The 27,044-nt window shown below is 43.9% G+C and overlaps 1 long non-coding RNA gene across 1 annotated transcript; it reads right to left on the bottom strand.

The window, feature by feature from the left end:
- Nucleotides 1-8,721: 8,721 nt before the first annotated feature.
- LOC134482314 (uncharacterized) lies at nucleotides 8,722-25,875 on the bottom strand. The gene is made up of 3 exons (XR_015640167.1): nucleotides 25,687-25,875; nucleotides 10,294-10,478; nucleotides 8,722-10,092 (listed from the first exon to the last, which is right to left on the bottom strand). It is a non-coding gene; the product is annotated as an uncharacterized LOC134482314 (long non-coding RNA).
- Between the last annotated feature and the right edge of the window lie 1,169 nt (nucleotides 25,876-27,044).

The following is a 27,044-nucleotide window of genomic DNA, read 5'->3' on the forward strand; positions in this document are numbered from 1 at the left end:
GCCTGAGGACCTGTGATCCCATAAGGCCTCAGCCTGGTTCTTAGTCCATAAGCAGGATGATCTGTTGGCCTTAGGGTCAAATCCTGGGCCCTAGTAGCAGTCCTAAAAAGTGAGGCTCACCCACTCTTACTCAGTAGCACAAATGAATAGCAACAAAAAATGAAGAAGGAAATCATTCCATGTGGTCACACTGGGAAGGATAATGAAGAACCCAGTACCCACCCCTCACCACACACACAAGTCCATCTCTGGGGTCCTCCCAGGAGGCTTAGGTTTAAATAGAAGGCCAGGATACCAAGGCTAAGCACACAGTAAAGGTGTTGTTTCACCCATCGCTGTCTTCTTGGCTGCAGTCTCTCCTGCAGGGTGCTCTGACAGGAACTGTGTGGCATCTCTTTATGGGAGAAAAGTTCCTCCTGTGACTGTCACCAGGCTCCAGCCTCTTCCCTCATCTAGCATGAGATTTCCCGGAAAATTCCAATGCTCTGGGGACATCGTCTCAATGGTCTGTTAGCTACAGGGAACAAAGTGTCTCTTGAGAACATCTTCATTCCTGCCACAGTGTGTATAGCTTGGAGAAAGACCATTCCTACCTGCCCTGCCTCTCCTGAAGTCAGAAGCTTTAGTGGGACGTGACTCTCTGTGGAGAGCCAGAACGCAGCTGGGATAACACCTACTTGGCCTGCAGGGGTCAGGGCAGAAGGGATTCCTGGGAAGGGGGAAACAAGGTGTGGCCCCAAATGTTAACAAAACAAGCTCTTCTACCTGGAGACTTAACTAGAACCATGCTGCAGGAAAGACAGTTCTGCACCTCCAGGTTCATCAGCCAATTACACACCAGGTCTACTCATTCCTTCTGTTTCTACCCTAACTGATGGTTGGTTGGTTTCCTACTGTTGTGTTCCCCACACTAGCACACAAATGGCTGCTAGAGACACTCAGAATTCATAGGCACCTTGTAAGAACGGGTTCTGAAAGGCGTGCTAACCACCCACTTCCGTGGACTCTGAGGCAGGTGCCAGATGTGGGGTGGAGCTATAATGCCCATCACAGCAGCAGAGATTTTCTCTCTACTCCATAAAACATTATAACAAGTGTAATCAGAAGGCTTCATTCTGCAAGGAGATCCTCGTGCCTTGAAGGGCACCTGCCGTTATAGAGCCCGTCCACCCACAACGAATGCTCCAATCTGTGGAAGGAGCCGACACCTTTGACAGGGTCTGTCCGGCAGCAAAAGCAAAGCAAGGTAGCTTATCTTCTGTGCCCATCTCTCCACCACTGCAGAGAACGGGAAAGCAGTGTCAGGAAGAATTGCCCTCCTCCATGGTGGCTATCTCCTTCCTCCACCCTGAATCCGGTTGCCAGGTATGAAGCTGGCAAATTGGTTTTAACAGTGAGCAATGCTTTGGTTTGCTCCCATTCCCCAAGATCAGAGTCGGAGGCATAGGCAGTTAATTATCAGAGCAGTGTGCCCACTGAGATCTGTGCTCCCCCTGTGTCATGGCATTGGCATAAAGGCCGGGAGGAATGGGTGTGCCTTTTTTCTTCTTCCCTAGATTGATGTCGAGCCCTCTGAGGCTTTAGACCAGCGGTTCTCAGCCCTCCTAATCCTGTGACACTTTAGCACAATTTCTCATGTTGTGGTGAGCCCCAACCATAACATTATTTTTGTTGCTACTTCATAAGTGTAATGTTGCTATTGTTATGAATCATAATATAAATATCCGTGTTTTAGGTCTTAGGCAACCCCTGTGAAAGAGTCGTTCAACACCCATGGGTTGAAAACCATTGCCTTAAAAGCTGGAAGAGCTACCCTACAAAAGTGTATGGGGCCTTGAGTCCCCCTGTAGTCTCCCTAGCTGCTAGGAGGCACCGCACGAGAATCTCAGCCAGGTGAGAAATAAAAATCTTTTGCCCCAAAGCACTAGCACATGGGGTGTCTCTGCGGTTGTCACCTTCCTAACATTACACCACAGTTGGAAAACATGGAGATATAAGAGAGCCAGCTCCATGTCACCTGAGGGGCCAGAACCACTCCTTGATTTCCAGGCTATAACCTGAAGCAAAATTCCTCAGGGCTGGCCTAACAGAGGAAAGAGTAAAATTAGCTTCCTAAAAAGAAGGAATAGCCTGCGTCTGGCCATTCAGGTAGAAAAAAGAAAATGGGTGCCCCAGGGCCTGAGAAGCTGGACAAGTAGAGCAGTGGAAGAGAAGGGGGAGGAGCAGGAGAAACCAGAGGGAGGAGCTGGTGGAGGGAAACTGAGGCTGAAATTCTATGATCCCAGGATGTCAGGAGACTGAGGCAAAAGGACCATGAGTCAAGGTCAGCCTGGGCACTTTAGAGAGACCCTGTCTCAAACCTAATGTAGTTGGTATAGTCTAGGGAGACACAGCTAAGATGGTTACGCACTTGCCTAATATGCATGCAGACCTGATTATGTAAAACAACTCCAGCGAAGCACACCTACACTGTAGCACTTGGGAAGTAGAGGCAGGAAAGTCAGTTCAAGATGACCCTTGGTGGGGCTAGGGAGATGGCTCAGGGGTTAAGAGCACTGACTGCTCTTCCAGAGGTACTGAGTTCAAATCCCAGCAACCACATGGTGGCTCACAACCATCTGTAATGGGATCTGATGCCCTCTTCTGGTGTGTCTGCAGACAGCTACAGTGTACTTATATATAATAAATAAATCTTTAAAAAAAAAAAAGATGACCCTTGGCTACATAGCATGTTGAAAGACATCCTCATGATGACGATGATGATGGTGGTGGTGATGGTGATGATGAAAATATAATAATAATAATAATAATAATAATAATAATAATAATAAGAAGAAGAAGAAGAAGAAGAAGAAGAAGAAGAAGAAGAAGAAGAAGAAGAAGAAGAAGAGAAGAAGAAGAAGGAGAAGAATAGCAGCTAAGGTCCTTGTCACCCATCCCTCAAACCCACAGCTTTGTGCTGAAGAGCTTGGGAAATTACAGCAGGGTTTCCATGGGAAAGTGACACGTGAGATTTATGTTTTGAGAAGATCCCTATGACCGTAGCATAGAAAATCAACTGAAGTGCTCTTGAAGGAATCTGGCTTGTTGTTTCCTTTTCCTGCCAATGATGTGAGGTGAGTAGCTACCGCTGGATCCTGGAGGCCTTCCCACACTTCGCCGGCCTTGGGATTTGGGGCAACGACAGTGCTGAGCTGTAGAGGGTAGCATGAGTTAATTTTGTTTACATGTCAAGTCAGATGAGCATCTAGGGCCTTAGAGGGGACTCGAACATGGGCAAGAGCAGGCAACTAGTACCTCTGATTTCGGTGATGGTTATGGTGCCCCAGCCAGCCCTATTCACAGGGTCTCCATCAAATTCCTCAAAACTCAGAGGGGAAGATCTCTAACCACTGGCTCTCCTGCCAAAGCACACATAGGCTTGAGCTGCTGGGAGAGGAGGCTTCCCACCCTTTATCAACCCAACACACACACACACATACACACACACACACACATGCATGTATACACATCACAGCACACACACACATGAATATACATACCATATCTCACATATACACACATCACACACACACATACACACATACGCACATTCATGTGCACACATCACATGACACACACGTGCACATATACACCATATCTCACACACACACATACACAGATGCATGCACACACATCACACCAAACAAACCCATATCACACATACACACATGTATGTACACACATCATATCACACACATGCAAATACACACTATATCACACACATACACACCACACACATATGCATCACAAACAAACACACACACACGCACGCATACATGCATGTATACACATCACACCACACACACACATGAACATACATACCATATCTCACATATACACACATCACACACACACATACACACATTCATGTGCACACATCACATGACACACACGTGCACATACACACCATCTCTCACACACACACATATATGATACATGTACACACATCACACCAAACAAATTCATATCACACATCACACATGTATGTACACACATCATATCACACACATGCAAATACACACTACATCACACACATACACACCACACACATACACATCACAAACAAACACACACACACACTCCACTAACCATGCTCACAGACACATACACCCCTTCTTTCCAGAGCTCCCTAAGAAAAGGAAGAACAAAGCTCTTCCCCAACTCACTCTCTGCAAGGACCATCCGCTTTCCCTGCATCCTGTTCATAAAACAAAGAATAGAACACACACATGCTAACCCCCTGCAGGGCCCCAGCAGAGCAGGGATGTATACGGAGGAGCACTTGTCTACCCTGTAGTATCTCTAAGTACTTTTTACGTTTGGGGTTGGTTGTAGTGTTTCTGAGACCACAGTGCTACTGCATAGCCCAGAGGGGTCTCAAATCCTCCATCCTCCGTGCCTCTGCATCCCGAGTGCTGGGATTACCTGACTCCTTAAACCACGGACCGCAGAGAAATGGAAACACATGCTTTTGACCCCTCTGTAGGGTAGTATGGCTAAATTCTGCTAGGGAATGGTACCAAAAGCTTATACTCAAGAAGGTGACAAAATTTATCCTCTTCAGGAAGAGAGCTACTGAGAACACGACCCATTAAATTTGCAAGGGTCCTCTCTACAGAGACCACTAATGGGAGTTTCTCTCTGCTCTAGATTCCAGGAATTACTGTTCTGGTTCTGACCATCTGACTTGTCGTGGGACTGATAATCTTGCCCTATGAATTGCTAGAGAGCTGGGGGCACACACATGTGCATGTGGTCTGATGTGTGTGCACGGTGTGATCTATGACATCCCACAAGGGAATGGTGCCTCCTGAGATCTTTTGTTTCTCCTCCTCAGTTTCCCTCTGCCCTCATTTCTTCATTGCTAACTTTTACTTGTATCTTCTTGTAACACGGGGGGTTTTGAAGCCTATCCTAACTGCTTGTTGAAGCATGGTGGAAATGAAACTTGATTAAAAAGCAGCTCTATAAAGGTTTGGCAGGTCACCTCTGATGGCACGATGCTTCTTTGTCCAGCATGAGCAAAGACCTTTGTTTGATATCCTGCACTGCATAAAACCTGGTGAAATCAGGGGTGGTGACACATGCCTGTAATCCCAACAGCCGGAAGGCAGGAAGACCAGAAGCTATGTAGTGAATAGATGGCCAGCCTTGACCATGAGACTCTCTTTAAAAAGGTAAAACTTTGGCTGTCTTTTGCCGTCATTGCTACAGAGCAGCTGCTGGTGATAACATGCTCACCACTCGAGTGGAGCAGAACTCCCGACAATGAACTGGGGCAGGAAGCAGGAGAATAATTACAAATGGCGTAGCTTAGCAGAGACATAAAAGACCTTTAGGATATTTCCTAGTTCTATTCAGTGCAGAATTAATCAGATAGAATGAAAAGAATAGTCAGCCATCCACCCACATCTGGAAAGATAGAAAAGACTGTTGGGTGCAGTCTAGCTGGGTGTCTACCACTGATGGCCTTTAGGGACTCTCATGAACCAAGTCTTCAACAATTCTTCATGGAACCGAATGCTTGCCTCTTTGTTATGTCTGTGAGTGTGTTATAATGCTGGTCATTCTAAACAGCAACTCTCCTGCTGTGGCTCTTCTCTACCTACCCCCTTACCTATCTGTCCATTTACCTAGACAGTCATCCATTAACACGATGATGAGTTTACTTTAAACCTTCATAGAAACTGGGACTTGGCCACTCATCCTGGCTACCTCCTAGACTCGAACAGACGGGCTGTACTTGTTCTCCTTGATTCTCCTTTTTTTTTCTTTCTCTTTTCCTTGCCAAGTAATTGATCATACCCAAAGCTCTCTTCTAACTTTTCAGCCCTAGGCTTCACTTGCTCCAGAGTAATTCACCAATGACTTCCCTGAATATTCCTTGAATTTTAGCTGTGGAATCTAGTGTTTGTAATGACACGCCGAGTTTCTGATACAAGCCACTGCTTTCCATTTTCCTCTCCTCTTCTCCTGTATAAGTTTTTTCAGCAGATTAACAAGATGACTTAGATGATTGGGAAAGACGCAGCCTTAGGGTTTCCTAAAAAAAACCGGTGCCCTCCCCCACTTTCTTCCTCCTGCAGGGGCATCTATCTAGACAAATACTAAAGAATACTAAAGGACTAAAGAAAGTAATTCTGCACTTTGCACACAGCCTCCCAACAAATGCCAGCTTCCCACATCAACCTTTCTTCTAGAAGATCACATGAGCAGAGACGCTGGTGGGCACAGCAGTCGTCCTTATTTGCCTGTGACCCAGTGTTCCACATGAGGGCTTGGGGGAAAGATATCCTTTGTCTTCTCAAGCCCTGGTTCTGTCCGAAGTTCCTCAGCTTGTGGCACCTTTCACCAGCTTCAAATCCAACGAGTTCATGCTACAGCCTCCTTACACTGCCATCTTCTGGGTCTGTTCTCTCTTCAACCCCTTTCACCCACACTAAAGAGCCCTTTGGATGATGCTGAACATCCCTGGATAGCCCAGAACAATCTCCTTACGTATGTGAAGGTCCATTGATGAGGTTGTCCCTGTAACTTCCAGCCTCCTTGCTGTGAATGCAATGCAGTCGCCGATGTTACCGATCAGGATGTGAATACCTTTGGAGGATGGTGGTTCTCTCAGCCAAAGTCCTTGAAGAGAAAGACTCATGGTCTCCATTAGAACGTCCGGTGCTCCCTTCTGCTCATTTGGTTTGCTTTTAAGACAGGGGCACACTATGGAGCTTGGGCTGGCCTCAAGTCCAGTCTTCTTGCCTCATTCTCCATAGAGATATGATTACAGTTATGCATCCAGCAACAACTGTGCAATTGTGACCTTCCTAACTTACTACTAGTTACTTTCAACCTTTGTTTTTTAAAGATTTATTTACTTTATGAACACTGTAGCTGTCCTCAGACACGCCAGAAGAGGGCAGCAGATCCCATTACAGATGGTTGTGAGCCACCATGTGGTTGCTGGGAATCTCTGGCCCTACCATTTCAAGAGCATGGCGGAATCTCCCATGTTTGTCTCATTACTGTCACACTGGCGCATTTATTTCTTTTTTCCCCCCAATACGCTGTTCAAAGGAGTGATGAAAGCGGTCATGAAGATTCTAATGGCCTGATACGGAACAATAAACAAGTATCCTTGTCATTGACTTTCAGGTGAGCTTCACTTCCCAGATCACCTTACTCCTCCACTCTGGCCAAGCGACCTGCAGTGCTGCTGGGAGACTGAGAGTGTGCTCGTCCTCTCTGTCTTGTTAATGAACATCCAAGGGGGAGCCAGTTTCCAGACCCCCTCCCTTCTCCTGCCACAGCAGTCACAGAGGAGTACGTTAGCAAAGACACAGCATAAGAGAGGCAGTCCCTGGAATGTTAAGTCCACGGAAGAGGGCAGCTGCTCAGAGACCTGCTCTGTCTTACAGCAGACTCACGTGAGTGATGCCAGAACGGTTCTTATGCTAAGCCAGTTGGGCTGGTTTTTTTTTTTTTACCATAACATACATTGCCTGGCTTAATCAATATAAAGCCCCTCTATGAACTAGAAGTACCCTCTTCAGCGCCACCACCAAAAGGAGGGAAATAATTGCCACATCATTACTGGCATAACACTCAAGCTGGAGTGTTTCTGACACTTGTAAACCATCAGACTCAATTCCTAAATTACGTATAAAGGTCTGCTGCAAAAGGACAAGAGTAAAACGTTAATCTTCATATTGTCACGTTAATGAAAATGAACTTTGAGCTGAGCATGGGGGTGTAGGTCTTTAATCCCAGAACTCAAGAGACAGAAAGGCAGACAGAACCCTATGAGTTCATCCAAGGCCATCCTGGTCTACATAACAAGACCCTGCCTCAAAAGAGAAATGAGTCTTGAAATGCTAGTGGCCCAGCTTAACAGAACATTGTGTGATAACCTAGGTCCAATTCTCAGTACAGAAGCGGAGCTTCTGTAACCCTTTGTATGACATAGTACTCTTCGCCTGTTGGCAATGTATTAACCATAATGTGGGATGAACCAGAGATTCGGAGGAAAAACCATTTGGCTACATGACTCATGCTGACAAAGGTCAAACCACCACTGATCTGTGCACGACATCTAAAATCCATTGGATGTTAAGAAAGAGTCGAACGTTTGCTTTCTTCGATGAACCCTAACACCAATCAGAAGTGCGTAACTCAAGTGTTCTGGCCACAGTGGTGTGGGTACCACGGGAGTCTAACAAGCATTCTCGGATGAGGATAGAATGATTGACACTGAATGGTGAATGATCTTTATGGCAGAGAACATTCAGAATGCACTTCCTATTTTGAAGTCAGCACCCAAACCAAAGATTTGCCCCTTGTTGCCAAGCCTCCAGGACTCCCCATGAGAGCTTTTAAGTACTGCTCTGGACTTCCTCTGTGGGCTTCTGAAACTCTCTACCTCGCTGAGATCAAGCCTAGACTCTCCTATTCAGATTTTCTCCTTCTCCAGTTTGCACAGAGACAGCTTAAAGTCTGCCACCTTAACCCAGAACCTGAACATCTAGGTCTGTCCTGGTAATTGCTCGATAGCTTTCAATAGTTTGCAACTCGAACTTCTCAAATTAATTTGTGTCTCCCTATTGGGATAGACCTAAATGATTGGGCCAGCCGTATGGAATATCAATTTCACATGCAAATGAGGCATTAGTAATCACTGACTACAGCACATTCTGGTGAGCAGTGAGACATTTATTATTTATCAAACACAAGATTAAGAGACAGTTTGGATCAAAAGTCCTGTTGCGAAGAATTTAATAAAAAACTTCCCTAATTTTCAGAATAAAAGAGAATAAATTAGTCAGTCGTTACATGACCTTCACTGCTTAGGGAACTGAGCTACCCTGGAAACTGCAAATTGGGGTGTTGGTTTCATCCTTGGGCTGCCGTGCACCTTAGGGGACCACAAACAAGAGAAGCTGGCAGGGCGGATCTTGGGGAAAGACGAAGACAGAATACTGAGTGTCTGCATATACATACCTACCCGGCCACAGCTATACCTGCGGTATGTCCAGGAATAAGTGGCGCAAAAATTCGCCCAAGGGCAAATCGGAAGCTAGCACTGAGGGACCTCCCAAGGACAGATAGCTGCTGAGGAAGAGAGCATCTGAAAGCTGTACACCCCTTTTGTAGAAAACCTTTTCTCTCTTCGTTTTATGCTGATTTACAGTGGGATTTTTGTTTGTTTGTTTGCCTTTGTTTTGAAAAAGGGTTTTACTCTGTAGCTCAGGCTAGCCTGGAATCCATTATCCTCCAGCCTCAATATCTCCTGGGTGCTGGAATTAAAGGCAGGTGTTACCGTGCTGGCCTTATTCTGATCCTTTTCATGTTTTCTCCCCACCCCCCTTATAGGCCAAATGACATCTCATTAGTGTTGTTACAGTGAAAACTGTCACCCAAAAGAGCCTTAGGCAATCAGCTTCAGATAAAGGAGGGCCGTTCCCTCTTCCTCCCCGCTGTCTCTGTACTCATCAGAAGAAACCCAGAAGGCACAGCGAAGGGAAGTCAGAGGACGTTCTGATCCTTGGTGTCTGGTCGAAGGCATTGCCAGTGGCTGCAAATTGTGGAATGACACCAGCAGAGTTTTGGAGGGAAGGAGAACTCCTTTCCACAGCTCCCAAACACCTGCCTTGACTAAAGACGGATCAGAGGTGGTTTCGTGTTAGGGCTCCGTGGCATCACGTCAGACTTAGTCTCCCTTCCCCACTAACTGAACCCAGGTTGTAAAATAAGTCAGCTGCAGTGAAGAGGCCTCTACACGATGCTGGGCCACAGATCTCTCCGTCTGCCATGACACCGGGAAATGGTGATGAATTTTGATGGGGCAGAAAACAACCCTATATATGCTGACAGGGCAGCCAATGACAAAGGTCAGTGAGAAATCTATTTCAGAGGGAGGTTTTAGACACGCTCACACTTGCTCCTGTGTTTCTGGATAAGTGCCGGCCATTTCACAGGCGTGGTCCATGCAACGACACGTGTTTCTCAGATGTGCCGGATTTAGTTACTCAGTTGTATCCCACACAATGCAGAGACAATGATCTGAAAAATAAAAGTTTTGCTAAATAATTATACATCATTTTTGTAGAGCCTATAATTCCAGCCACGTAAGAGGCTGAGAACGAGGCCTTCCTGGGCTCTAGAGTAAGTTCGAAGCCCAGAAAAGTTGGTGGATCCTGTCTCAAATATAAAAAGTATATGTGGGTTGTGGTGGTTTGAATAAGAATGGCACCATAGACTCACCCGTTTGAATGCTTGGTCACCAGGGAGTGGCGCTATTAGGAGGTGTGGCCTTGTTGGAGGAAGTGCGTCACTGGGGGCGGGCTTTGAGGTCTCTGATGTGCATTCTCTTCCTGCTGCCTTCGAACCCAGATGTAGAACTCTCGGCTCCTTCTCCAGCACCACGTCTGTCCGCGCCACCGTGCTTCCTGCCATGATGATAATGAACTAAACCTCTGAACTGTAAGCCAGCGCCAATAAAATGATTTATGTTATAAGAGTTGTGTACCCATGGTGTCTCTTCATAGCAATAACAACCCGAATTCACAGAGGGGCAAAGCTACCACTTGAGTGGGGGCGGGGGAGCCCTGCCTAGCATCTGTAAGGGCTCTCATTCAGTCCCCAGTACCAAATCAAACAGGCAAACATTCTTTTTAAAAAACTATATCTTTATTTTCTGGTACGAGCACAGTGTAGCTGTCTCCAAACACACCAGAATAGATGGCTGTGAGCCACCACGTGGTTGTTGGGAATTGAACCCAAGACCTCTGGAAGAGCAGTACAGTGCTCTTTTTTTTTTTTTTTTTTTTTTCAAACAAGGCCATCCCTTTTAATAGTGCAAATCCCTGGGCCAAACATATGAAAACCATCACAATATACAGTAAGATGAACATGGGTTTTTTTTCTATGAGTTTCTTCATACAGTGGATTAGATTTGTGGAGTTACATATACTTTAACATCCCTTCATTCCTGCGATGAAGCCTACTTGATCGGGATGGGTGGTTATTTTGATGTGTTCTGGGATTTGGATTGGTAGAAATTTATTGAGTATTTTGTAATAGGTATTCTGATGGGAAATTGTTCTGGAGTTCTCTTCTTTGATCAGTGCTTTAAGTATAAGCATAATTGTGGCTTCATAGAAGTAGTTAGGTAAGGTTTTTTTCTATTTTTATGTTGTGGAATAGTTTGTAGAGTAATGGTATAAGGCCTTCTATGAAGTTCTGGAAGAATTCTGCACTAAACCCATCTGGTTCTGGTTTTGTGTGTGTGTGTGTGTGTGTGTGTGTGTGTGTGTGTGTGTGTGTGTGTGTGTGTTTGTTTTGTTTTGTTTTGTTTTTGGTTGGGAGACTTTTTTTTTTTTTTTTTTTTTTTGGTTCTTTTTTTCGGAGCTGGGGACCGAACCCAGGGCCTTGCGCTTCCTAGGTAAGCGCTCTACCACTGAGCTAAATCCCCAGCCCCGAGACTTTTAATGACTCTTTGTATTTCCTTAGGTGTTATGGAACTGTTTAAATGGCTTAATCTGACCCTGATTTAACTTTGGTCCTTGATATCTGTATAGAAAATTGTCCACTTTTTCCTGATGTTCCACTTTCGTTGAGTATAGGTGTTTGGAGTAGAATCTGATAAGTTTTTTTTAATATTTTCTGTTTTTGTTTTGTCTCAATTTTCATTTTTGATTTTGATAATTTGGATACTGTCACTGTGACCTGTGCTAAGTCTGGCTAAGGACTTTTCTACCTTGTTGATTTTCTCAAAGAACTAGCTTCTGATTTTGTTGATTCTATGTAGAGTTTTTGTTTGTTTGTTTGTTTGTTTCTTTGATTGATTGTTTCTCTTTGGTTGATTTCGGCACTGAGTTTCAGTGTGTCCTGCTGTCTAATCCTCTTGGGTGTATTCACTACTTTTTGTTCTAGAACTTGCAGGTGTGCTGTCAAGCTGCTGCTGTATACTCTTTCCAGTTTGTGTTCGGAGGAATTCAGAACTTCGAATTCTCTTCTTACAACTGCTTTCATTGTGTCCCATAAGTTTGGGTATGTTGTGCCTTCATTTGCATTAAATTCCTAAAGTCTTTTATTTATTTTTTCTTTCTTCCTTAACCAAATTATGTTGTTGTAAAATTGTAAGATATAAAATGGCTTTCTTTCACTCCCTCTAGATCCAGCACTGCAGTTCCCCATGATATTTGGCAGATATCTTAAATCTCAATCAGCAAAGCCTCTCACCTGCTTTGCTCCATCCCATATCACACTGCTGACGGTCTCTCTCTGAGCCTGGCAGCAATCTATCTACCCATCTAGTTCCCAAGGCAGGTTTCTCTGCCAGAAACATCCCAAATCCACGGTGGCCCAGTGTTTCCAGCCACTGCACACGTTCTTACACATGAATCACTACATGAAAGAACACACAACACAGTAACCTTATGACCCAATTGCTAAGATATAATTGCACACCTAAAGACACAAAGCCCAGTACACATCCATCCCTTAAGAACATTCCTTCCATGTTATCTACAGGCTACTCTCTCTCCCCTCCGTTCCTGTCTCCTCCTCTTCCTTCAAACTCTTCTGCAGCCCATCCCTCCTTCTCATCCAATGACAGGCCTCCTCCTATCTTGTACCTGCCCTCACCTCTATTTTACAAATTAAATGGGGGAAAATGTTCTGGTCAAGTCACCTAGTCTCAGTAAGTGACTAGGCAGCCATGCTAGGGGCAGTGGAATTAGCATCAAAATACAGATAACTCCAGGGCAAACCACAACAAAACTAACGTTGAGTAGAGCTTTGTTCAATTTCCACGTGCATGTTGGCTTTCTGTAGTTTTTGTTGTAATTGAAGACCTTAGTCCCTGGTGCAATGATAGAATACATGGGACTATGTCAATCTTCTTGTATCTGTCGAGGACTGTTTCTTTTTTTGTTGTTGTTCTTTTGTTTTTTTTTTTTTATTAACTTGAGTATTTCTTATTTACATTTCGAATGTTATTCCCTTTCCCGGTTTCCGGGCAAACATCCCCCTAACCCCTCTCCCTCCCCTTCGTTATGGGTGTTCCCCTCCCCATCCTCCCCCCATTGCCGCCCTCCCCCAACAATCACGTTCACTGGGGGTTCAGTCTTAGCAGGACCCAGGGCTTCCCCTTCCACTGGTGCTCTTACTAGGATATTCATTGCTACCTATGAGGTCAGAGTCCAGGGTCAGTCCATGTATAGTCTTTAGGTAGTGGCTTAGTCCCTGGAAGCTCTGATTGCTTGGCATTGTTGTACAAATGGGGTCTCGAGCCCCTTCAAGCTCTTCCAGTTCTTTCTCTGATTCCTTCAATAGGGGACCTATTCTCGGTTCAGTGGTTTGCTGCTGGCATTCGCCTCTGTATTTGCTGTATTCTTGCTGTGTCTCTCAGGAGAGATCTACATCCGGTTCCTGTCGGCCTGCCCTTCTTTGCTTCATCCATCTTGCCTAATTGGGTGGCTGTATATGTATGGGCCACATGTAGAACAGGTCCTGAATGGGTGTTCCTTCTGCCTCTGTTTTAGTCTTTGCCTCCCTATTCCCTGCCAAGGGTATTCTTGTTCCCCTTCTAAAGGAGTGAAGCATTCACATTTTGATCATCCGTCTTGAGTTTCATTTGTTCTAGGCATCTAGGGTGATTCAAGCATTTGGGCTAATAGCCACTTATCAATGAGTGCATACCATGTGTGTTTTTCTGTGATTGGGTTAGCTCACTCAGGATGATATTTTCCAGTTCCAACCATTTGCCTATGAATTTCATAAAGGTATTGTTTTTGATAGCTGAGTAGTACTCCATTGTGTAGATGTACCACATTTTCTGTATCCATTCCTCTGTTGAAGGGCATCTGGGTTCTTTCCAGCTTCTGGCTATTATAAATAAGGCTGTGATGAACATAGTGGAGCACGTGTCTTTTTTATATGTTGGGGCATCTTGTGGGTATATGCCCAAGAGAGGTATAGCTGGATCCTCAGGCAGTTCAATGTCCAATTTTCTGAGGAACCTCCAGACTGATTTCCAGAGTGGTTGTACCAGTCTGCAATCCCACCAACAATGGAGGAGTGTTCCTCTTTCTCCACATCCTCGCCAGCATTTGCTGTCACCTGAGTTTTTGATCTTAGCCATATGGCCGAGTGGTCTAAGGCGCCAGACTCAAGCGTTGGCTTCTCTCAGTACAGTGCTCTTAACAGCTGAGCCATCTCTCCAGCCCCGAACATCCTTGTTTACATGATCTCTGATCAGCAATCAGTAATTGGGAGGACTTAAAAGAAACTGAACCAGCACACTTGATAGCTGAATTTTCCATGACAGCTCAGTGTTATTGTTAAAGCACCGGCGAATGTTTGATGCACCCGCGAATGTTTGATGCACCCACTTCTTTAGAGCAGCGGCTTCTACAGCAGATGTCTCAAAAGGGATTCTGCAAACTGCTACATTGTATGAGATGAAAGGGTCTGGACGTAGAAGGATGCAACCATTGACCTGTGGGATTTGACTTCCCGTTGTGGGAATGGAAGCCATGGTAGAACTGAGCTTCATAGCATACTGCAGGGGGGGGCGGGGCACTGTCAACATTCGAGGGAATTGCCTGGCCCTTGGAAAACAGGGGAAGTGTACTCTTCCACTCAGCAGCACTTTTTCTAAGAGTGTCATTTCTCAATGATGAACTATTACATAAATACATCAGTGAGCACAAGTTCCTGCCGTGGTGTGACTACATGCCTGGCTCCCACTATCCCGGGACTGGTTGCTGGTGTAACTCAAATTTCGTCTTACCACAAGCTGCTGACGCTGAAGCAGTAAAGAGCCAGCAAAAGGCATATGAACTGCAAGTCAAAGGCGTTCTCCTTTTCCTCTCTTCTTTTTTATGGGGGGGGGTGGGGGGTGGGCTGGGGTCAACGTATTTTAAAAGCATCCCTTGCAATCATGAAGTATTATAAAAAAGACATTTTAAGAATCTGAAAGTACATTAAATCAGCACAAGAAAACAAATAGGAATGTGGCCTAATGTCATCTCACAGAATAAATTTAATGCACTAAAATTACTCCATTTAAAAAGTACTAAACGTTATGAAAGAATTTTTAAAATTGAGAGGTCTGTATTCCGGAATGGCTGCCTTAATGACCAATACAAATTGTCAGATAAGAACTTAAGCTGTGTTGAGGGGAATCGAAATGAAGAAAAAAAAATTCTTTCTTCCTATAGACTCCAAACATAAGCTGTGATGGCCTAGCATGAAATCGTAGGTAAATCTGTCTGCTTTCAATTCCACATATCAAATTGCTTTCCTCTCCACAAGGAGGGGGGAAGGCATAAATAAAGAAAATGAAGGCCTGAAAAGATGGAAATTTGATCCTGAACTTCTCCACCTTATTAATAACTGCAGTGGCTACAGCTTATGGGTCCTGACCAGGGAAGACACAGGGCTAAGCGTTGTCTAAGTGTATCTATCTCTGTACTCTTAATATTCAGAATAATCCTTGTCAGTAAAGATCGTTATTATCCTAAGATTATAGATGAGGAAATTGTCTTCCCAAGGCTCACCCCAAAGCCCAAACATTATAATGAAAGTTGCCCACTCCCAGCAAGAACAGAGTTGCCCAGGTCTGGGCTCTGTTGGTGTCCCTGGGCGAACAGGAAGCTGAAGCCTCTTATCAGTAACCATGAGCACATCAGTAAATCAGAGCTCCCTTCTCAGAGGCCAGTGGATGTCCTGCTAACAGTTCTCTGTTAGCTATCAAGACCCAAACCATCAAGAGTTTACTATATATTCATGCAAGCACAGGTTCGTTTGGTTTTGTTGGCTTTTAGTTTTTTTAAGATTTATTTATTTTATGTACGTGAATACATTGTAGCTATCTTCAGACACACCAGAAGAGGGCATCGGATTCCATTGCAGATGGTTGTGAGCCACCATGTGGTTGCTGGGAATTGAACTCACGACCTCTGGAAAAACAGTACAGTGCTCTTAACCACTGAGCCATCTCTCCAGCTCTTTAGTTTCTTTTTTAATTTTAATTTTCTTTTCTTCTCTTTTTTCCCCAATTGATAATATAATTGCCTACCTAACCATACAAAGCCCAGTACCATCCATCCCTTAAGAACATTAATAACAGGGTTGGGGATTTAGCTCAGTGGTTGAGCGCTTGCCTAATAAGGGCGAGGCCCTGGGTTCGGTCCTCAGCTCCAGAAAAAAAAAAAAAAAACATTAATATCAACCTGTAAATACACAGAGCGGGATCTTAACGTCCCCTGCCATGGCTTCTCTCCCTCTCCCTCTCCCTCCTGTCTCTTCTCTCTGTTCCTTTTCTTCTCTTTTTTAATTGGATATTTAAAATGCTCACTTTGTAGCTTTGACTGGCTTCAAACTCACATTAATGCTCTTGCCTCATCCTCTCCATTGCTGGTTTTATCAGGACCGGCATAAAGACCTTTTGATGTATACTAGCTATATCATATTTTTGTTTCTATAGATTAAAATCATATCTCCTATAATGTTCCTCAACATGTTTTTAACAATCATATACATATTTTTCTGTGTTCACATCCATAACTCTTATCTTACACTTTTTTATATCCACCTAGATTTCTACTGAATGAAGAAGATATTTTATTGCATTTGCTGGATGTTTAAGCTGATTATAATTTTCTGCTTATTGTTTTTGTTTTGTAGAGGGCTAGAAATCAAACCTAAAGCCTTACTCACGCAAATTACACAGGCTACCACCCCAGCCCCAAGTCTCTGCTATTACAGATTTGTTGCAATAATTGTCATTGGATGCTGATGTATTTCTGAGTCTATACCAATAACTCCCTGGGTTAGGGGACTTCAAATGCTGACAGTGTCAAATTGCCCTCGAAGTGGCTTCTCAAACCAACTGTTTTTCCTCTGCACGCTCCCCTACCTTGGACGACAGCTTTCAAGTCTCTTGTCTGCCTCCTGCCCTTCTTGCCTCCCATCTGCCCTCTCCCTTCCTCTCTCCTGTTCTTTCTCTTCTAGCTTTCCTGCTGCTCCCAACTCTGTCTTCTCACACCTGGCCATCCTTTTACCACCTCAATTAGCAACAGAATGCATCTTTAAAACTAACTCACTATGAGCCAAATTTTCTGTTTCTGTGTGTAAAATTATCAAAGTAATTTATCCCCAATGTCTTTATAAAAAAAATAAAATAAACCAGGTATGAACTGCAGTTCCTGGTTGGGGTACTCCTATATTAAACTCCCTACAAGGCTGATTAACTGACTAAAACTTCGATAGTTGTGGAGAATTGGAATGGTGCAGATACAAAAACCAAATTATCTTGGGCTATCTAGCCCACTAAATAAGCATTTATTTCCCAATTCTGCCTGTGACCTAATATCCTTGTGGTTATTAGTTAAATCATTTCAGGATGGACAAACAGACCCCTAGCTTCCACCAGCCCAGAGACTAAAAACATCACAGACAACAGTTGAGACTTGGAGCAGAGGTTTCCCCATTTGCCATAGCGGCTTAGCTGACGTTTCCTCCAGGGTATGTGAAGAGACTTCACTTACGGCTTCTTTCTGTCCTTTAGTTTTTAGAAAAACATCACAAATGTTACCAGTTTGGAATATAGTATTTGGGGTAACTTGAATTTGTGTTCCCAAGCTCTAGTCACTCATATTTGGTTCTGGAGTGAACAATCTCTTATTTTCTTTAGGGTGAGAGCTGAGGGGTGTGTGTATATTGAAAATAGTAAAGAAGTCACTTCTGTGTGGCTACTGATTTCCAATGATCTACATCAGAATAAACAAACAAACCCCTCTCCTCTATCCCAGATGCAGAAAGCTAGTATACAAAGTAGCAAAATCTTGCAACAAAGAAGGTTAAAATCCAGTCCACTACTTACCATCTGTATCTTGTTATTTCTGTGTTTTCCAGTTTGGGGTACACAATGCTTAATTGTCAAGACACTCAGACTTCTGCTGTTATTTTTTTCTACCAGCCTTTTAACTAACAAGACAATAATAACACAGAGAACCAGCTTAGCATCCACAGTTGCACAGCCAGTCTCTCCAAGGGCCAATGCTTGCCTGCTCACGTCACCACTCTCCTAGAGGAACCCACAGACTGTCCCTGAGCAAACACAGGAAAATAACTCAAGGACGCGGGATTCCGAAACCATTTTAGACTTCAATTAACACTGTACCCCGGGGGGGAGGGAAACTTTGATTTTCTATTTCTTAGGTAAGCTGCTGGGAATACAAAGCATTAATTTTCATAGAGGGGAAACCTATGCAATATGCTATGTATAGAGTTAAGTTAAAAAATAAACCTGTTGAGTAGATGGAATTTCCTTAAACTACAAAAGCGAGGGGGGGGAGATACTGACACGTCTCTGTGTGTGCACGTGTGCGTGTGTGCATGCGTGTGTTGCACGTGCACGTGTTAGGGAACAAGAAGGACATGCTGATAACTGGAAGATGCTTGAAAAGCCTAGAAGGATATGCACCCCGATGATGATGCTGCTGACCTCTGGGGTTAGGATTAGATCTCCTTTTCTAGACTTGCCCATCTGAACACCCCGGTTCTCCAGTGGATAAAGATAAACTGCATGAAACAATACCCAGTGGGAGCCAGGAGAGACGGCACACGCCTGTGGTCCCAGCATGTTGGAGGCAGATATAGGAGCTACGGAGGCTCAAGGCCAGCCAGTTACAGACTGAGACTGTGTCTCGAAAAGAAAATCACAAAATGTTCAAAATTATAAAAACCTTGTTAAAAGTCAAAATATTTTCAAGTCTTTGTGAAAATACATCTAGAGCTTCACTAAATTTCAAATACATGACATTTAACACAATAAGTTCTGTGGATTCCAAATTTCCATACTTTATTAAGTAAAAGACTGTTCACGGAGTTAATTGGTGACTGGTTTTTATAAAATATACCGATGGTACTCATTGATGATGGTCAGTTTGGTTGTAGGTGGTATTAAAGCATTTGATAATCACATAGGATGATTATGGTTCGCATTAAAGAGTTGTTCCTATGGTAATTTAGTAGCCTGAGCAAATGAGCAACTTCGGAGCTTCAAACCGATAGGCGCTGCCTCACAAACAGTGCTGGGTTGGTCATAGAAGCTTATATATATATATATATATTAAATTTGCTGCAACGCCAAGGCTATGAGTCCTGGCATCATGAGCAGCAGCCAGATACTGGAAGCATCACCAATCATCACCATGAATCTGTCCAAAGAAACCATGGTGGATGCATACAGCCAAGCACCGTGCTACTGGAGAAAGTTCTCTACCACAACGAGAATTACAAGAATATATTATTAAGTAACATAAATAAGGAGCCAAGGGACAAGAGCTTTAGTCTATTAAACCTCAAAGCCCATCCCTAGTGGCACGCCTCCTTTAAAAAGGCCACACCTCCTAATCCTTTCCAAACAATTCCATCAACTGGGGACCAACCATTCAAACGTGTGAGCCTATTGGGGCTATTTCCATTCAAAACAGCACATCAGGCATTCTAGTTTTCATCTGTAGGCATCTACTATCTTATACAATTGGACCCAATTGTAGGCTTGATGTTTCAAAACCTACTTTACTAAGCATTATTAAATGCTACCACCCACCAGAGGTAGTGGAAAGGAAAGGTTAATAGGGCAAAGACAGATGCAGACCTGTTTAGAAATAATTTTTTGGAGCAATTCCAGTCTTCATTGTATCAGCAGTTTGGTTCATTAGCGAACCATCAAGCACAAATCAGCAGCAAAAGTCCAGCCCACTAACAAAACACCTCTCATGAATCATCAATCCAGAAGAAACCACAAGGCTCCACCAATCTGCCCACAGGAATATCAGAAGTTCTTTGGTGAGTTACTCTCTACAAAGTCATGACAAGCCAAGATCAGCAACTCGATGTAAGGTAAATGTAAGGCAAACCAATTTTAGGGAATCGACCACAAAGACCAGCAAGGAGAGCTAATGCCAGAACTTACATCTCATTGTCTGTGAAGTCATATTTATATTCTTTCTAAACTTCATGCGTCCTTTCACTTGTCTGCTTCAGCAACACATCCCCTCACCTGTGTCTGCTTCAGCAAAACATCCCCTCACTTGTGTCTGCTTCAGCACCACATCCCCTCACCTGTGTCTGCTTCAGCAAAACATCATATGACATAACCGAGTTTCTAAATAAACCAGAAATTTCTGCTTCACCCAATGACCCTGTGAGGCAAACATCTTCATGACACAATACATAGACTTATGCATAGAGAAGTTAAGACATCTTCCCAGGGCCACAGGCCTTTTCTTTAACAATTTGACTGATGTATATTTTGGATCCATTAAGTCAAGTATATGATTCAGTAACTTTTAGTTGCACTATCTAACGCTGCATCTATGACCATAAACCTGCTCCAGGCATTTCTAACCCTCCTGTTACACCCTTATGCTCATTCATAGTTAATTTATTCTTAAAGTCTTACCCCAGAGAATTATTAATCAACTCTCTGTATCTGTAAGTTTGTCTTTCCTGGGCACTTCATAAAATAAAATTTTATATATATATACATATATATATACATATGTATATATATATGTGTGTGTGTGTGTTTATTAATCATTCACATACATACACACATGCATACATGTAAACATATACACAAACACACACATGCACATATATATAAACATGCACATACATACACAATATACACAAACATACACAAAAACACACATACACACATACCACAGATACACATGCACATACATACATAAACATGCACACACATACATGTACACTCACACCATTTTTTGCTGAAAACTGTGTCTCTGCCTGTGGCCTGTTGCACCTTTCTCTTCTTATACTTAAATTATAACTGTCCCATGTAAACTCTTTGCGTCTTCCATTTGCATGTGTTTTGCAACTATGTCCTTTCAAGCTGCTTCTTGTCTTTTCATTTTTTACTTTTTGTTTTTTAATTTTGAAGGCAAGCCAGCTGGAATACTGATAGATATTTCATCTGATAGTTTTATCTTCGGATCAATACAAGAGCTGGTATGTTAAAATCTTTGACTCTTGCCCCATTTCCTTTTTAAGATATTTTTAACCTTTCTCTTAGCAAAGTTTAGGGGGTTTTGCTGTTTGTTTGCTTGTTTGTTTGTTTGTTTTTGTTTGTTTGGCACAGGGTCTCACTTGTCACCCTGGCTGTCCTGGAACTTGATATGTAGAGCCGCCTGAGAGTGGTAAGTGGACATGGGCTCCCACCCCTAAACAGGAGGCTGACGAGTGCTTACAGAAGAAAGTTTTCTCCGCGGAGTCTCACTATGTACACTCACCCTACTTAAGGACAAGCAAGTCCCACAGCCAACACAATGAACTCAAGGGTGTCTTTATAGACCTTTTGTCTCAGATCGCTTTGTTTGGGCTTTTTTTTTTTACTAGTCTTTTGTTTGTATATTATGGTTTCTAATTTTACATTTTTTGTTTTGTTTGCCTGTTTTCTAAAGAGAGAGGGGGTGTGGCATTGGGTGGGTGGGAGGAGTCAGGGGAGAAGTAACTGATCATAATATATTGTATTAAACTTTTCCAGCAGAGAGAGAGAGAGAGAGAGAGAGAGAGAGGGAGAGAGAGAGAGAGAGAGAAGATAATTACAGCAACGTGGCTCACTCTCAGAGGGAGGAGAGGGTATAACTCGGCAATCAGGGAATTGGTTTTCTAAATAAGCTGGAACTTGCACTTTACAAATAGTCTTCCTTGTTTTAAACTCTTCATAGATATTTCCAGATGTAGGTTCCTGATTGCATGCAGTCAAAATGCCCAATTATTATATGTTCAAGGAAGAGAAGGTAAGCACGCATGTACAATCGGGAGCACTGCATGCACATACAATCAGGAGCACTGCACAGGTGTTCAATCAAGAGCACTGGATGCATAGACAGTCAGGAGCATTTCACACATGTACAATCAGAAACGCATACATGGATAATCATACACAATCAGGACCACATGTGCAATCAGGAGCATTGCATGCACATACAATCATGAGCATTGCACACATGGACCATCATGAGTATTGCACACATGGACCATCATGAGTATTGCATGCATGTACAATCATGCACATTCTCTGATAGGGGCTCTACACAAGCCCTGGATGTTCTGTTTTCAATAATTTTGCTCATGTGCATTGGTCTCAAAAGAGAAGCATATTTGTAAATACGCTTAAATAAGAATCGAGCATTTAACGCTAAGACCTTAGAAATCGTCTAAACAGAAAACCTAACAGGACAGTCTTGTTCATGAAAGCTGTTAGTGCAAAACTCTTACTGACATGTGATCAGGTGATTGGGAGACAAGGGAATAGAAGAGAAAAAGTAAAGAGAAAGACAATCGTTTGGGATCCGCGGTGGCTTTCCTGGGGTATCAGCATCTTTTAAGTTAGAATTGAAAAATAAAAGCATAGAACCTAAAATGTGTAGTATTAATATCTTCAAGGGCTGGGTTGTTTCTTTGTTTGGGGGAGGGCTTTGGAGTCTGCCATTGGAGTGTCGTTTAGTTTGGAGGGTTTGTTCTTATTGCAGTCCACACTGGTCTCAGAGTCAAGGTCCTTATAACTCAGCCTCCTTAGTGACAGGCTCACAGGTACACATAGGTACAGCTGCGAGGCCTGTGAATCCTTGGCATTCTGTGGATCTATGACCATTATGAGATTTTAACCTAATGCAATAGAAGTTTGTCATTCGAATCTTACATGTATAATTGATTTAAACTTGTGGGGTTTTTTAGTTTAAATCTCAATAGGTCCATTACAGGACTTAATATGCTTCATAACTAAAGTTTGCCATATTTATAAATTTAATATAATGGACTTATACAAGTTGCTTAAGTATTTAGAATGTTTTTAAGTTAGGCAATTATAATACTCAAGAAGAAATTAAATCCATTGAATTCATAAAAGCAGTTTAAAAGGAATTTACCTTTCGGCCGTGGCAGCCATCTTCCAGTAACTGGTCAAAATGACAAACACAAAAGGAAAGAGGAGAGGTACTTGGTCTATGTTCTCTAGGCCTTTTAGGAAACATGGAGTCGTTCCTTTGGCCACACACATGCGAATCTACAAGAAGGGTAATACAGTAGACATCCAGGGAATGGGCACTGTTCAAAAGGAACGCCCCACAAGTGTTACCATGGCAAAACCGGAAGAGTCTACAATGTCACCCAGCATGCCGTGGGCATCATTGTAAACAAGCAAGTTAAGGGCAAGATTCTGGCCAAGAGGATTGATGTGTGGATTGAGCACATTAAGCACTCGAAGAGCAGAGACCGCTTCCTGAAGCGGGTGAAGGAGAACGATCAGAAGAAAAAGGAAGCCAAAGAGAACGGCACCTGGGTTCAGCTGAAGCGCCAGCCTGCACCACCCAGAGAAGCCCGCATTGTGAGGACTAACGGGAAGGAGCCTGAACTGCTGGAGCCATGCCATACGGATTCATGGCCTAATGTGCAAAAATGAAATAAAAGGCTACAAAATGTTTTCCTTAAAAAAATTTTTTTGACCAAATTTGTAAATGGAAACAAACCTTAATCAAATTCCCTTAAAAGTCAACATTGTGATGTGCTGGACTTACAAGCAAGAAAAAATTTATAATTTAACTTAAAAGCTTCAAGATACGCAAGTTTAACCCTAGCCCTGGTTAATGAATCAAAGACTAACTTTAAAATCAGTTACTCAAGAACAATCTCTTTGGGGTATAAAACTATATGAAAGACACGGAAAAGCACGCGTGACAGTCGGAACAGACTGTCTCTCGGGGAAGACATCAGTCAGCAAGGACGAATGCTAGGTAGACATCAAGACTGAGGTACTCGAGGGCCCCTTGAGCACCGCCCCCAGGATCTACAGTAGCCACACACGTAGAGACTAGCAAGGTAACTGTGGTGGTTTGGATGAAAAGGGCTCCCATAGGCTCATAGGGAGTGGCACTGTTAGGAGGTGTGGCCTTATTGGAGTAGGGAAGGCCTTGTCGGACAAAGTGTGTCACTTGGAGGTAGGCTTTGAGGTCTCAGATGCTCAAGCCAGGCCTAGTGTCTCACTCTCTTCCTGCTGCCTCCCGATCTGGATGTAGAACTCTCAGCTACCTCTTCAACACCTTGTCTGTCCATGTGCTTCCTGCTGTGACAAAAATGGACTAAACCTCTGAACTGGAACCCAGGCCCAATTAAATGTTTTCCTTTATAAGAGTTGCTGTGGTCACGGTGTCTCTCTTCACAGCAATGACACCACGACAGTGACTGAAGGCACTGAGTTGTGAGGTAAACCTGAGAGGCTACCAGCCTGCTCTTTTGAAGTAGCAGGATATGCTGATGCTTGGCTTTTGAGCCCAGGCCTCCCCTTAGACCTGTAAGAGTGTGTGACAGGAGTCCCATGATATATATGTATGCGGTTGCCATAAGGAAACCCATTATTTTGCATATTAACTAACAATAATAATTTAAAAGAACAACAAAAAAAAGGCAAGGTGTTGTGGAGAGAATAAAAATCAGGCTGGTGAGATGAATTGGCAGGTAAAAAAAATATTTTCTGCACAGATCTGATGACCTGAGTCCAATCCAGGAGCCCCCACAGTAAAAGAAGAGAACCAGCTCCTGGAAGTTGTCCTCCGACCTACACACGTGTGTTATGCACGTTAATACACAAACACTAACAGTACTTTTAAAGAGGAAAACTGTGTGGTAGGAGATGGTTTAGCCAGCCAAAAGCTGCCCTCCCCTGCCCAGGTGAAACTGTCCGGGCTTGTACCAAAGAGGACATGGGAGAGAAGGGAAGCCAGACACCAAAGCACAGTGCTGCTGGATTCTGAGAAATACCGTGGACCAAACGCAAGATAAAAAAAAGAGCATCACTCCCCTACAGATAACCCTGGGCATCTGAGAAAGGGAGAGCTATCCTCTGACCCCAGGAAGCATAGGGCCTCACTCATTCCAGGTTCTCCAGGCCCTGTGTGGTGTAGTAAGGTATGTCTAGGCAGAGGAGTCAAGGGTGCCTAGCCATGGAACAGAATATGACCATGACACTAGGAAGCCATAGAAAGCGCAGGCACAGAAATTTCCACAGCCCAGCTTAGGGCCAGGGCTGTGCACACAGCATTGAGCACTGGCCCTGCCTGTCTCACAGCAGCCTGACCATAGTCATTTTAGAGAGGCAGCCTCAGAATCCGTACGTAGCAGAGGAAGAAATACAAGCCTTTGATTAAGCAGTGTGCTCAAGGACACAGCTCAGCAGTGTGGGTGCCAGGGCTCGAGTGCACTCTCCCAAGCAATAAGCTATATTGCTCTCCGTGACGGAGGATATGCTATCTGTCTCCCGGCTGAGAGATAGATGAGGTAGAGACCTGTCTTCTTGCCTTGTAGCACGCATAAGATGGCAGCGAGCCAAAGGCAGGAACCCAAGCAGAGAAAGAGATAATTCAGATCCTCGGTCAGCATTGTTCTGGACGACAGTTAAGCTAATGGAAGCCACAGAACACAGCCGAGGAAAAGTCTTTGTTTTTCTCCCTTTGATGATTAGGATCCGGCTGTCTGGGGGTTCATTTAAAGCCTCTGGCACGCATGCGTACTGAAGAGTGAGGCCAGGCAACCCTGGTGCTCTCGTAGCCTTACCTCCCTCGGTCTGACTAGCTTCACCAGGAAAACGAAGAGGATCTTCAGAGCAGCTTGTCAGGACAGGATGGTGACCAAACCACCCGAGAGGCAGGATCCACCCTTGCCTATGATAAGCATGTCAACAGCGGTGTATTTGCACAGAGAATAACCCGCCTGTACAGGGCGGAGTGGGTAATCTATCGGCGTCAGGGCCACTGGGCCAATGGCCAGGTGTGAGCGCCCAAACCAAGGTGGCGAGCATTTGAATGCTGGCTCTGATTCTCACTGGCTGTGAGACCCTGGGTGAAGTAACTGACTGACCTCAGAGGATGAATTTCTCATACATAAAGTAAGAGTAGTAGTGGGCTTCTCCCTGCAGGGTGGTCAAGACAGTTAAGTCAGATGACCCCTGGAGTGTGTTCAGCACCATGCTTGGCAGTCACTTGGTCATCCTATGTGCAGAAGAACTCCACCCTCCTGGCTTTCAGGCTGGTGGCCAACTCTATTCCTTCCCAAAGCTCAGAAGTGACCAGCTCCGATTAGAACCCAGAATTCAGCTACCATGCAGTTTCTCTCTCCCCAGTTCTTAAGCACTGACATCTCAGTCTTTAATGAAGTACATAAATGCCCAGCAGTGGTGGCCCACGCCTTTAATCCCAACACTTGGGAGGCAGGGGCAGGTGGATCTCTGAGTTCAAGGCCAGCCTGGTCTACAGACAGGACAGCCAGGGCTACACAGAGAAACCTTGTCTTGAAAAACAAACAAAAAACAACCTCAATACAAAAGTCTTTAAATTTTTTTGTCACAGGGATACTTGGCCAATAGGAAGTGATCCCCGAGAAGTTTCAAGGACCTTGAAGTCTGTCAGCGCCAGGGAAATCCAAGAGAACATAGAAGGTTCACTCTTACTGAGCTATGTCTGGGTACCTGTTCAGATGCTGTCCTTCTTCTCTGCCTGCTCTGTAATGTTAAACAACTTAACTTCTCCAACGATTGTTTCCCTTACCTGAAAAATGAGGACGGGCCTTTGCTCACGGCGCTAGGATCAGAGCTGTTCACAAGGAATGCATGCGAGGACCCAATGTGCTTCAAAACTGAAAATCTCAGCTGACTGCCACACGACCTGTGCTCATAGGACTCAGGGAGCAGGAGGGTCATGATTTCAAAGCCAGCCTTGGCTCCTGAGAGACAAAGCCAAATGAAACGAAAACTCAATGGAAAAAAAAAAAAGAGGAATAACGGCCCTTCTAACTTAGAAATCCATTTCCTAAAATCGGTTTCTGCTTAAGGCTTGCGCATTCTGTTCACAGTGATTCACCTGAGGGAAGACAGAACGAACGCAAAGCTTAGGGCCTCAAATTATCCCAGTTTGGGT

Source organism: Rattus norvegicus, chromosome 16 (genome assembly GCF_021556685.1).
Source record: "Rattus norvegicus strain SHRSP/BbbUtx chromosome 16, alternate assembly SHRSP_T2T, whole genome shotgun sequence".
NCBI lineage: Eukaryota > Metazoa > Chordata > Mammalia > Rodentia > Muridae > Rattus > Rattus norvegicus.